Below are 14,106 nucleotides of genomic sequence, written 5' to 3' on the forward strand. Positions count from 1 at the left end.
TAAGAATTTTAGGAAGAAAGAAGTAGTCCGAAAGGGACACGAGGCTCCCACGAGAGTGGAGGGCGCGCCCCCTGTCTCGTGAGCACCTCATGTGCTTCCCGGACTCTGTTTTCTTGTATGTTACATATTTTGGTTGGTAAAAATTCATTATATATACTCTCGAAGGTTTTAACCACCATATTACGCAAATATCCTCTATTTTCGTTTCGGGCTATTTCTGTTTCAGATCTAGAACATCATGGCGTCTCCAAGCGCTCCCAAGGACAAGTTTTTCGAGAGGGTTATCAACGCCTATCTCGCGGAGGTACTACAACACCCTCAAACCATTGAGATGCATGAGGGGGTGCTGCACATCCGCAGTGTGGAGGGACCAAGGCGTACTGGGAGCGTGGAGACAAAGCTCGAAGCCGTGGAGCAGGAAGTGTTCAAGTGTCAAGGGATGGTGGAGCGTGGACTCAATGCCAACCAGATGATGATCACAGAGTTCACCAACAACCACAAGCTAGATGCTAAAGTCATTGGGGAGACCATCTTCAAGCTTCAAGAGAAAATCGAGCACCTCCAAGCCCAGATCTATGACCTGCAAAACCAGAACTGTGAGTATGAATATAGATTCAAGCGAATGAGTTTGGCTGCAGATTTAAGGATCCCAGAGACTCGATCATCCTTTTATGATGGAGAGCCTATGCCTTGGAAGACGAATGACAAGCCTACATCATCAACAACTCCTACTTCATCACCTCCGAGGAAATAATCACATGGGTATGGGCACTCCCCTTGGCAACTGCCAAGCTTGGGGGAGGTGCCCCAGTATCGTATCACCATCAGACTCCTATCTTTACCGTTTTATTTAGTTCGATCCTTTTAGTAGTATCTTGATCTAGAAGTTTTGATATCAAGTAGTTTGAGTTTTGCTTTGTGATCTCTTTATGTAATCAAGTCCATTAGCTATTTATAATAAAGATCAGTGTTGAGTCAAGGGCTTTGCTATGTGCTATGATCTTGAGAAAGTAGAAAGAATAAAAGAGTTCATATTGATCTTATGGATAGTGATAACTTCACACATAGAAAGTATGAGGCATAAAAATTGTTGGGAGTTGATGAACGTAGCCTTGGTCATCGTTGCAATTAATAGGAAGTGATAAGGAAAGAGGGGTTCATATATAAATATATTATCTTGGACATCTTTTATGATTGTGAAGCACTCATTAAGTATGACATGCTAAAAGAGTTGATGTTGGACAAGGAAGACAACGTAATGGTTTATGTTTTCCGACATCTCAGTTAAAGTATATTGTCATTGACCTTCCAAACATGTTGAGCTTGCCTTTCCCCCTCATGCTAGCCAAATTCCTTGCACCAAGTAGAGATACTACTTGTGCTTCCAATTACCCTTAAACCCAGTTTTGCCATGAGAGTCCACCATACTTACCTATGGATTGAGTAAGATACTTCAAGTAAATTGTCATCGGTGCAAGCAATAAAAATTGCTCTCTAATTATGTATGACTTATTAGTGCCGAGAAAATAAGCTTTGTACGAACTTGTTGTGGAAGTAATAAAAGCGACGGACTGCATAATAAAGGTCCACACACAAGGGGCAATATAAAGTGACGTTCTTTTGCATTAAGATTTTATGCATCATCCCTAAATGCGCATGACAAACTCTGCTTCCCTATGTGAAGGGCCTATCTTTTACATTATGTTTTTACTTTATGCTTGAGTCAAGGTGATCCTCACCTTTCCCTTTTTCATTTTATCCTTTGGCAAGCTCCTCGTGTTTGAAAGATCAACTCTTGTTTCAAAGATCATGACAACCCTAAACGCGCATGGGCTATTATTGTTTACATCACCTAAAGGTGAATACGTTGGGAGGCAACACAATAAGCCCCTATCTTTCTTAGTGTCCGGCTGAAACTCTATAACCACAAGTATTGCGTGAGTGTTAGCAATTGTAGAAGACTACGAGATAGTTGAGTATGTGAGCTTGCTGAAAAGCTCTTTTATTCACTCTTTCTGATGTTACGATAAATTGCAATTGCTTCAATGACTGAGATTATAGTTTGTTAGTTCCCAATGAAGTTTCTGAACCATACTTGACATTGTGAATTGCATGTTAGTTGAGCATACGAAATCATATGACAAAATCTATATATGTTGTTGTTATTAGAATGATCATGATGCCCTCATGTCCATATTTTATTTTTATCGACACCTCTATCTCTAAACATGTGGACATATTTTTCGATTTCCGCTTCCGCTTGAGGACAAGCGAGGTCTAAGCTTGGGGGAGTTGATACATCCATTTTGCATCATGCTTTTATATCAATATTTATTGCATTATGGGCTGTTATTACACATTATATCTCATTACTTATGGCTATTCTCTCTTATTTTACAAGGTTTACCATGAAGAGGGGGAATGCCGGCAGCTGGAATTCTAGCTGGAAACGGAGCAAACGTTGGGAACCTATTCTGCACAGCTCCAAAAGTCCTGAAACTCCACGAAACAACTTTTTGGGATTATTAAGAATTTCTGAGCGAAAGAAATAGGCCAGGGGGCCCACACCCTGTCCAGGAGACAGGGGGCGTCCCCCCCCCCTATAGGGCGCGCCCCCTATCTCCTGGGCCCCCTGGTGGGCCTCCGGCATCCATCTTCTACTATATCATCACTTTTACCCTGGAAAAAATCGTGGGCAAGCTTACGGGACGAAGCTCCGCCGCCACGAGGCGGAACCTTGGCGGAATCAATCTAGGGCTCTGGTGGAGCTGTTCTGTCGGGGACACTTCCCTCCAGGAGGGGGAAATCATCACCAACGTCATCACCAACGATCCTCTCATCGAGAGGGGGTCAATCTCCATCAACATCTTCACCAGCACCATCTCCTCTCAAAACCCTAGTTCATCTCTTGTATCCAATCTTGTATCAAAACCACAAATTGGTACCTGTGGGTTGCTAGTAGTGTTGATTACTCCTTGTAGTTGATGCTAATTGGTTTACTTGGTGGAAGATCATATGTTCAGATCCTTTATGCATATTATTACTCCTCTGATTATGAACATGAATATGCTTTGTGAGTAGTTATGTTTGTTCCTGAGGACATGGGTGAATTCTTGCTATTAGTAGTCATGTGAATTTGGTATTCGTTCGATATTTTGATGAGATGTATGTTGTCTTTTCCTCTGGTGGTGTTATGTGAACGTCGACTACATGACACTTCACCATTATTTGGGCCTAGAGGAAGACATGTGGAAGTAATAAGTAGATGATGGGTTGCTAGAGTGACAGAAGCTTAAAGCCTAGTTTATGCGTTGCTTCGTTAGGGGCTGATATGGATGCATATGTCTAATGATGTGGTTAGGTTTACCTTAATGCTTCTTTTGTAGTTGCGGATGCTTGCAATAGGGGTTAATCATAAGTGGGATGCTTGTCCAAGTTAAGGCAGCACCCAAGTTCCGGTCCACCCACATATCAAATTATCAAAGTACCGAACGCGAATCATATGAACGTGATGAAAACTAGCTTGACGATAATTCCCAATGTGTCCTCGGGAGCTCCTTTATTATTATTAGAAATTGTCCAGGCTTATCCTTTGCTACATAAAGGATTAGGGCACCTTGCTGCACTTTATTTAATTTATTTACTTGTTGCTAGTTACTATTTATCTTATCACAAAACCATTTATTACCTACAATTTCAGTGCTTGCCGAGAAAACCTTACTGAAAACCGCTTATCATTTCCTTCTGCTCCTCATTGGGTTCGACACTCTTACTTATCGAAAGGACTACGATAGATCCCCGACACTTGTGGGTCATAAATAACCCTGTTTACACAGAGGCGCAAAGGAAACAACTAGTGGTCAATAATGGTGGATGACACAGAAGCCAACAAAAAGAAGCATCTATCTTATCTAAATGGGAAAGAAAGCAAGACAGTAGCATTTCTCAAACGGTGGCATTGATTAATATTAACATAGAGATTATATTAACAATAAAATGTTGGGGAATGTTGCAGAAAATAAAAAATTTCTATGCTTCACCAAGATCAATCTATGAGTTCATCTAGCAACGAGCGAGAGGAGTGCATCTACATACCCTTGTAGATCGCGAGCGGAAGCGTTCAAGAGAGCGGGGTTGAGGGAGTCATACTCGTCGTGATCCAAATCATCGGAGATCCTAGCGCTGAACGGACGGCACCTCCACGTTCAACACATGTACGGTTGGGGAAGACGTCTCCTCCTTCTTGATCCAGCAAGGGGGAAGGAGAGGTTGATGAAGATCCAGCAGCACGACGGCGTGGTGGTGGATGCAGCAGCGATCTCGGCAGGGCTTCGCCAAGCTTCTGTGAGAAGGAGAGGTGTAGCAAGGGGAGAGGGAGGCGCCAAGAGCATGGGTGAGGCTTCCCTCCCTCCCCCCTCTCTTTATATAGGCCCCTTAGGGGGGCGCCGGCCCTAGGAGATGGGATCTCCAAGGGGGCGGCGGCCAGGGGGAAACTTGCCCCCCAAGCCAGGTGGAGGCGCCCCCACCCCTAGGGTTTCCCAACCCTAGGCGCAGGGGGGCCCAAGGGGGGGGGGCTCACCAGCCCACCAGGGGCTGGTTCCCCTCCCACTTCAGCGCATGGGGCCCTCCGGGATAGCTGGCCCCACCTGGTGGACCCCCGGAACCCTTCTGGTGGTCCCGGTACAATACCGGTGACCCCCGAAACTTTCCCGATGGCCGAAACCTGACTTCCTATATATAATTCTTTACCTCCAGACCATTTCGTAACTCCTCGTGACGTCCGTGATCTCATCCGGGACTCCGAACAAATTTCGATTTACTGCATACTCATATCTCTACAACCTTAGCGTCACCGAACCTTAAGTGTGTGGACCCTACGGGTTCGGGAGACATGCAGACATGATCGAGACGCCTCTCCGGTCAATAACCAACAGCGGGATCTGGATACCCATGTTGGATCCCACATGCTCCTCGATGATCTCATCGGATGAACCACGATGTCGAGGATTCAATCAATCCCGTATACAATTCCCTTTGTCAATCGGTACGTTACATGCCCGGGATTCGATCATCGGTATCCCAATACCTCGTTTAATCTCGTTACCGGCAAGTCACTTTACTCGTACCGTAATGCATGATCCCATGACCAGACACTTGGTCACATTGAGCTCATTATGATGATGCATTACCGAGTGGGCCCAGAGATACCTCTCCATCATACGGAGTGACAAATCCCAGTTTCGATTCGTGCCAACCCAACAGACACTTTCGGAGATACCCGTAGTGCACCTTTATAGTCACCCAGTTACGTTGTGACGTTTGGCACACCCAAAGCACTCCTACGATATCCGGAAGTTGCACAATCTCATGGTTTAAGGAAATGATACTTGACATTTGGAAAAGCTCTAGCTAAACGAACTACACGATCTTTGAGCTATGCTTAGGATTGGGTCTTGTCCATAACATCATTCTCCTAATGATGTGATCCCGTTATCAATGACATCCAATGCCCATAGTCAGGAAACCATGACTATCTATTGATCAACGAGCTAGTCAACTAGAGGCTCACTAGGGACATGTTGTGGTCTATGTATTCACACGTGTATTACGATTTCCGAATAACACAACTATAGCATGAATAACAGACAATTATCATGAACAAAGAAATATAATAATAACCATTTTATTATTGCCTCTAGGGCATATTTCCAACAGTCTCCCACTTGCACTAGAGTTCAATAATCTAGTTACATTGTGATGAATCGAACACCCATGGAATTCTAGTGTTGATCATGTTTTGCTCTAGGGAGAGGTTTAGTCAACGGATCTGCTACATTCAGGTCCGTATGTACTTTACAAATATCTATCTCTCCATCTTGAACATTTTCACGAATGGAGTTGAAGCGACGCTTGATGTGCCTGGTCTTCTTGTGAAACCTGGGCTCCTTGGCAAGTGCAATAGCTCCAGTGTTGTCACTGAGGAGTTTGATCGGCCCTGACGCATTGGTTATGACTCCTAGGTCGGTGATGAACTCCTTCACCCAGATTGCTTCATACGCTGCCTCCGAGGCTGCCATGTATTCTGCTTCACATGTAGATCCCGCCACGACGCTTTGCTTGCAACTGCACCAGCTTACTGCCCCACCATTCAAAATATACACATATCTGGTTTGTGACTTAGAGTCATCCAGATCTGGGTCGAAGCTAGCATCGACGTAACCCTTTACGACGAGCTCTTCATCACCTCCAAAAACGAGAAACATATCCTTAGTCCTCTTCAGGTACTTCAGGATATTCTTGACCGCTGTCCAGTGTTCCTTGCCGGGATTACTTTGGTACTTTCCTACCAAACTTACGACAAGGCTTACATCAGGTCTGGTACATAGCATGGCATACATAATAGACCCTATGGCTGAGGCATAGGGGATGACACTCATCTCTTCTATAACTTCTGCCGTGGTCGGGCATTGAGCTGAGCTCAATTTCACACCTTGCAACACAGGCAAGAACCCCTTCTTAGACTGATCCATATTGAACTTCTTCAATATCTTATCAAGGTATGTGCTTTTTGAAAGACCTATGAGGCGTCTCGATCTATCCCTATAGATCTTGATGCCTAGTATGTAAGCAGCTTCTCCAAGGTCCTTCATTGAAAAACACTTATTCAAGTAGGCCTTAATGTTGTCCAAAAGTACTATATCATTTCCCATCAAAAGTATGTCATTTACATATAATATGAGAAATGCTACAGTGCTCCCACTCACTTTCTTGTAAACGCAGGCTTCTCCATAAGTCTGCATAAACCCAAACGCTTTGATCATCTCATCAAAGCGAATGTTCCAACTCCGAGATGCTTGCACCAGCCCATAAATGGATCACTGGAGTTTGCACACCTTGTTAGCATTCTCAGGGTCGACAAAACCTTCCGGCTGCATCATATACAGTTCTTCCTTAAGATGGCCGTTAAGGAATGCCATTTTGACGTCCATTTGCCATATCTCATAATCATAGTATGCGGCAATTGCTAACATGATTCGGACGGACTTTAGCTTTGCTACGGGAGAGAATGTCTCATCGTAGTCAACCCCTTGAACTTGTTGATAACCCTTAGCGACAAGTCGAGCTTTATAGATGGTAACATCTCCATCCTCGTTCGTCTTCTTCTTAAAGATCCATTTGTTTTCTATCGCTCGCCGATCATTGGGCAAGTCTGTCAAAGTCCATACTTCATTTTTATACATGGATCCTATCTTGGATTGCATGGCTTCAAGCCATTTGTTGGAATCTGGGCCCGCCATCGCTTCTTCATAGTTCGAAGGTTCACCGTTGTTTACCAACATGATTTCTAGGACAGGGTTGCCATACCACTCTGGTGTGGAACGTGTCCTCGTGGACCTACGAAGTTCAGTATTAACTTGATCCGAAGTACCTTGATCATCATCATTAACTTCCTCTTTAGTTGGTGCCGGCACCACAGCAACATCTTCCTGAGCCGCGCTACTCACCGGTTTAAGAGGTAGTACTTCATCAAGTTCCACTTTCCTCCCACTTACTTCTCTCGAGAGAAACTCTTTCTCTAGAAAGGACCCGTTCTTGGCAACAAAGATATTGCCTTCGGATCTGAGGTAGAAGGTATACCCAATGGTTTCCTTAGAGTATCCTATGAAGATGCACTTTTCCGACTTGGGTTCGAGCTTTTCAGGTTGGACTTTCTTGACATAAGCATCGTCCCCAAACTTTTAGAAACGACAGCTTAGGTTTCTTCCCAAACCATAATTCATACGGTGTCATCTCAATGGATTTAGACGGTGCCCTATTTAAAGTGAATGTAGCTGTCTCTAGAGCATATCCCCAAAAAGATAGCGGTAAATCGGTAAGAGACATCATAGATCGCACCATATCCAATAAAGTGCGATTACAACGTTCGGACACACCTTTACGCTGAGGTGTTCCAGGCGGCATGAGTTGTGAAACGATTCCACATTTCCTTAAGTGCATACCAAATTCGTGACTTAAATATTCTCCTCCACGATCTGATCGTAGGAACTTTATCTTTCGGTCATGGTGATTCTCTACCTCATTCTGAAATTCCTTGAATTTTTCAAAGGTCTCAGACTTGTGTTTCATGAAGTAGACATACCTATATCTACTCAAGTCGTCAGTGAGAGTGAGAACATAACCGCGAGCCTCAATGCTCATTGGACCGCACACATCAGTATGTATGATTTCCAATAAGTTGGTTGCTCGCTCCATTGTTCCGGAGAACGGAGTCTTGGTCATTTTGCCCATGAGGCATGGTTCGCATGTGTCAAATGATTCATAATCGAGAGACTCTAAAAGTCCATAAGCATGGAGCTTCTTCATGCGCTTAACACCAATGTGACCAAGGCGGTAGTGCCACAAGTATGTGGGACTATCGTTATCAACCTTACATCTTTTGGTATTCACACTATGAATATGTGTAACATCACGTTCAAGATTCATTAAGAATAAACCATTGACCATCAGGGCATGACCATAAAACATATCTCTCATATAAATAGAACAACCATTATTCTCAGATTTAAATGAGAAGCCATCTCGTATTAAACGAGATCCAGATACAATGTTCATGCTCAAAGCTGGCACTAAATAACAATTATTGAGGTTTAAAACTAATCCCGTAGGTAAATGTAGAGGCAGCGTGCCGACGGTGACCACATCGACCTTGGAACCATTCCCGACGCGCATCGTCACCTCATCCTTCGCCAGTCTCCGCTTATTCCGCAGATCCTGCTTTGAGTTACAAATATGAGCAATGGCACCGGTATCAAATACCCAAGAGCTACTACGAGTACTGGTAAGGTACACATCAATTACATGTATATCACATATACCTTTAGTGTTGCCGGCCTTCTTGTCCGCTAAGTATTTGGAGCAGCCGCTTACAGTGTCCGCTTCCCTTGCAATAAAAGCACTCAGTTTCAGGCTTGGGTCCATTCTTTGACTTCTTCCCGGCAACTGGCTTACCGGGCGCGGTAACTCCCTTGCCGTCCTTCTTGAAGTTCTTCTTACCCTTGCCTTTCTTGAACTTAGTGGTTTTATTCACCATCAACACTTGATGTTCCTTCTTGATCTCTACCTCCGCTGATTTCAGCATTGAATATACCTCAGGAATGGTCTTTTCCATCCCCTGCAAATTGAAGTTCATCACAAAGCTCTTGTAGCTCGGTGGAAGCGACTGAAGGATTCTGTCAATAACCGCGTCATTCGGGAGATTAACTCCCAGCTGAGTCAAGCGGTTGTGCAACCCAGACATTTTGAGTATGTGCTCACTGACAGAACTATTTTCCTCCATCTTACAACTGAAGAACTTGTTGGAGACTCCATATCTCTCGACCCGGGCATGAGCTTGGAAAACCATTTTAAGCTCTTGGAACATCTCATATGCTCCGTGTTGCTCAAAACGCTTTTGGAGCCCCGGTTTTAAGCTGTAAAGCATGCCACACTGAACGAGGGAGTAATCATCAGCACGAGACTGCCAAGCGTTCATAACGTCTTGGTTCTCTGGGATGGGAGCTTCACCTAGCGGTGCTTCTAAGACATAATCTTTCTTTGCAACTATGAGGATGATCCTCAGGTTCCGGACCCAGTTCGTATAGTTGCTGCCATCATCTTTCAGCTTGGTTTTCTCTAGGAACGCATTGAAGTTGAGGGTAACGTGGGTCATTTGATCTACAAGACATATTGTAAAGATTTTAGACTAAGTTCATGATAATTAATTTCATCTAATCAAATTATTTAATGAACCCCCACGCAGATTAGACATCCCTCTAGTCATCTAAGTGATACATGATCCGAGTCGACTAGGCCGTGTCAGATCATCACGTGAGACGGACTAGTCATCATCGGTGAACATCTCCATGTTGATCGTATCTTCCATACGACTCATGTTCGACCTTTCGGTCTCTTGTGTTCCGAGGCCATGTCTATACATGCTAGGCTCGTCAAATTAACCTAAGTGTTTATGTATATGTAAATCTGTCTTACACCCGTTGTATGTGGACGTTAGAATCTATCACACCCGATCATCACGTGGTGCTTCGAAACAACGAACTTTTGCAACGGCGCACAGTTAGGGGGAACACTTTCTTGATATTATTATGAGGGATCATCTTATTTACTACCATCGTTCTAAGTAAACAAGACGCAAAAACATGATAAACATCACATGGAATCAAATAGTAGTGACATGATATGGCCAATATCATATAGCTCCTTTGATCTCCATCTTCGGGGCTCCATGATCATCTTCGTCACCGGCATGACACCATGATCTCCATCATCATGATCTTCATCATCATGTCTCCATGAGGGTTGCTCGCCAACTATTACTTCTACTACTATGGCTAACGGTTTAGCAATAAAGTAAAGTAATTACATGGCGTTGAATCAATGACATGCAGGTCATACAATAATTAAGACAACTCCTATGGCTCCTGCCGGTTGTCATACTCATCGACATGCAAGTCGTGATTCCTATTACAAGAACATGATCTCATACATCACATATATATCATTCATCATTCATCACAACTTTTGGCCATATCACATCACAATCACATGCTGCAAAAACAAGTTAGACGTCCTCTAATTGTTGTTGCATGTTTTACGTGGCTGCAATAGGGTTCTAGCAAGAACGTTTTCTTACCTACGTAAAAGCCACAACGTGATTTGCCAACTTCTATTTACCCTTCATAAGGACACTTTTCATCGAAGCCGCTCCAACTAAAGTGGGAGAGACAGACACCCGCTAGCCACCTTATGCAACTAGTGCATCTCAGTCGGTGGAAACTGTCTCACGTAAGCGTACGTGTAAGGTCGGTCCGGGCCGCTTCATCCCACAATACCGCTGAAACAAAATAAGACTAGTAGTGGCAAGAAAGTTGACAACATCTACGCCCACAACAAATTGTGCTCTACTCGTGCAAAGATAACTACGCATAGACCTAGCTCATCATGCCACTGTTGGGGAACGTTGCAGAAAATAAAAAATTTCTACGCTTCACCAAGATCAATCTATGAGTTCATCTAGCAACGAGAGAGGGGAGTGCATCTACATACCCTTGTAGATCGCGAGCGGATGCGTTCAAGAGAACGGGGTTGAGGGAGTCGTACTCGTCGTAATCCAAATCACCGGCGATCCTAGCACCGAACGGACGACACCTCCGCGTTCAACACACGTACGGTTGAGGAAGACATCTCCTCCTTGTTGATCCAGCAAGGGGGAAGGAGAGGTTGATGAAGATCCAGCAGCACGACGGCGTGGTGGTGGATGCAGCAGCGAACTCGGCAGGGCTTCGCCAAGCTTTTGTGAGAGGGAGAGGTGTAGCAAGGGGAGAGGGAGGCGCCAAGAGCATGGGTGCGGCTGCCCTTCCTCCCCCCTCTTTATATAGGCCCCCTAGGGGGGGCGCCGGCCCTAGGATATGGGATCTCCAAGGGGGGGCGGCGGCCAGGGGGAAAACTTGCCCCCCAAGCCAGGTGGAGGCGCCCCCACCCCTAGGGTTTCCCAAACCTAGGCGTAGGGGGTGCAAGGGGGGCGCACCAGCCCACCAGGGGCTGGTTCCCCTCCCACTTCAGCCCATGGGGCCCTCCGGGATAGGTGGCCCCACCCGGTGGACCCCCGGAACCCTTCCGGTGGTCCCGGTACAATACCAGTGACCCCCGAAACTTTCCCGATGGCCGAAACCTGACTTCCTATATATAATTCTTTACCTCCGGACCATTCCGGAACTCCTCGTGACGTCCGGGATCTCATCCGGGACTCCGAACAACTTTCGGTTTACTGCATACTCATATCTCTACAACCCTTAGCGTCACCAAACCTTAAGTGTGTAGACCCTACGGGTTCGGGAGACATGCAGACATGACCAAGACGCCTCTCCGGTCAATAACCAACAGCGGGATCTGGATACCCATGTTGGCTCCCACATGCTCCTCGATGATCTCATCGGATGAACCACGATGTCAAGGATTCAATCAATCTCGTATACAATTCCCTTTGTCAATCGGTACGTTACATGCCCGAGATTCGATCGTCGGTATCCCAATACCTCGTTTAATCTCGTTACAGGAAAGTCACTTTACTCATACCATAATGCATGATCCCGTGACCAGACACTTGGTCACATTGAGCTCATTATGATGATGCATTACCGAGTGGGCCCAGAGATACCTCTCCGTCATACGGAGTGACAAATCCCAGTCTCGATTCGTGCCAACCCAACAGACACTTTCGGAGATACCCGTAGCGCACCTTTATAGTCACCCAGTTACATTGTGACATTTGGCACACCCAAAGCACTCCTACGGTATCCGGGAGTTACACAATCTCATGGTCTAAGGAAATGATACTTGACATTTGGAAAAGCTCTAGCTAAACGAACTACACGATCTTTGAGCTATGCTTAGGATTGGGTCTTGTCCATCACATCATTCTCCTAATGATGTGATCCCGTTATCAATGACATCCAATGCCCATAGTCAGGAAACCATGACTATTTGTTGATCAACGAGCTAGTCAACTAGAGGCTCACTAGGGACATGTTGTGGTCTATTTATTCACACGTGTATTACGATTTCCGGATAACACAATTATAGCATGAATAACAGACAATTATCATGAACAAAGAAATATAATAATAACCATTTTATTATTACCTCTAGGGCATATTTCTAACATAAAATTCGTTAAACATGTAATTTGCTTTTAACTGTGGCATTGCATCAATTTTCCAGCGGCATTATTAGAGGGTGTTTGTTTACAGGGACATTTTGGTGTAGGGACTAAAAAACTCCGTGTCAGTCCCATCTAAACCAAACAGGAGGGACTTTTAGGGACTAAAAGTGGGCATTTGGGACTAAAGAAAGAAGACCCCGAGGGAGTCTTTTTGGGACTTTTTCCAACAGTTGCCCCTGCCACGCATTGCACCTTGTCTCTATTAGTTCATTACTAGGGGTAACATGGTCTTTTAGCATGTCATTTAATAACATCTAGTCCATGTTTAGTCCCTGGAACCAAGCAAGTAGGGACTAGGGAGTTTTTAACCAAACAGGGCCTTAGATTAACAACAGCTAAAGAGTTGCACGGGACAGTGGACGCACCAGCACCACGTGCATCTACCGATGTAATGTGGTCATGCATAGTCTGTTGCAACAAAGAACAAACAACCAAGGAGCATATTTCCGTTGGTCCCAGTTTTGTTATCTTTAGACACCTTTCCCTATGTGAGCGTGACAAATCTACTCCTGCTCAAACTCTACAGCCTTGTCCCCCAAAACAAAAGATCAGTTTGTTACAGATGTGCGTACTGCATTTGTCATTGTTTTCCCTTTTCGACCAATGTAGGTGCTGGATAGCCAGTCTGTACTAGTACTTTCGCCCCTTCCTTTCCTCTTTGAACCATGTCCTAGATTTATGAGATAGAACTTTCCCCAGTACTTTCCCCCATTCCTTTCCTCTTTGAACCACGTCCTAGATTCATGCTATACAACTTTCCCCCTTCCTTTCCTCTTTGAACCACGTCCTAGATTCATGCTATACAACTTTTCCCACTACTTTCCCCCACTCCTTTCCTCTTTGAACCACGTCCTAGATTCATGGTATACCTGCAGCTAGAGCGATGCATGTGGAATAAGTAAATTATACCTTAAGGTTCTTGGGGCGTGGTTTGGTGGGCGACGGGATGGCGGCGAAGAAGAAGGGGTCGGAGGCCCTCCCGCGCCGCCGCTGGGTGAAAGTGAACAGCTGCGCCGGTAGTGGATTCCCTCCCTTGCCGACGGCGACAGCGTTAAGCCTCCTTTCCTTCCCGACAGACGAATCCTGCCGGCTCTTTGAGCAACAGTGAGGGGAGAGAGAGGCCAACAAAGTCTTGTTTAGATCTGGAGAGTGTGAGAGAGTGTGAAGAGAGCAACTACAAGCGCTGAGGCTCCAGCGTGTATATATATACTGGAGAGAGAGTGTGAAGCGTGCAAACCCTAGAAAACAAGCGCCGAGGCTGCAGCTTATACATGATGAGGTGATTATAAGGTCACTACGAGATCGTATAGCTCCGTATCCATCCATTT

This window comes from Triticum aestivum, chromosome 4B (assembly GCF_018294505.1).
Source record: "Triticum aestivum cultivar Chinese Spring chromosome 4B, IWGSC CS RefSeq v2.1, whole genome shotgun sequence".
NCBI lineage: Eukaryota > Viridiplantae > Streptophyta > Magnoliopsida > Poales > Poaceae > Triticum > Triticum aestivum.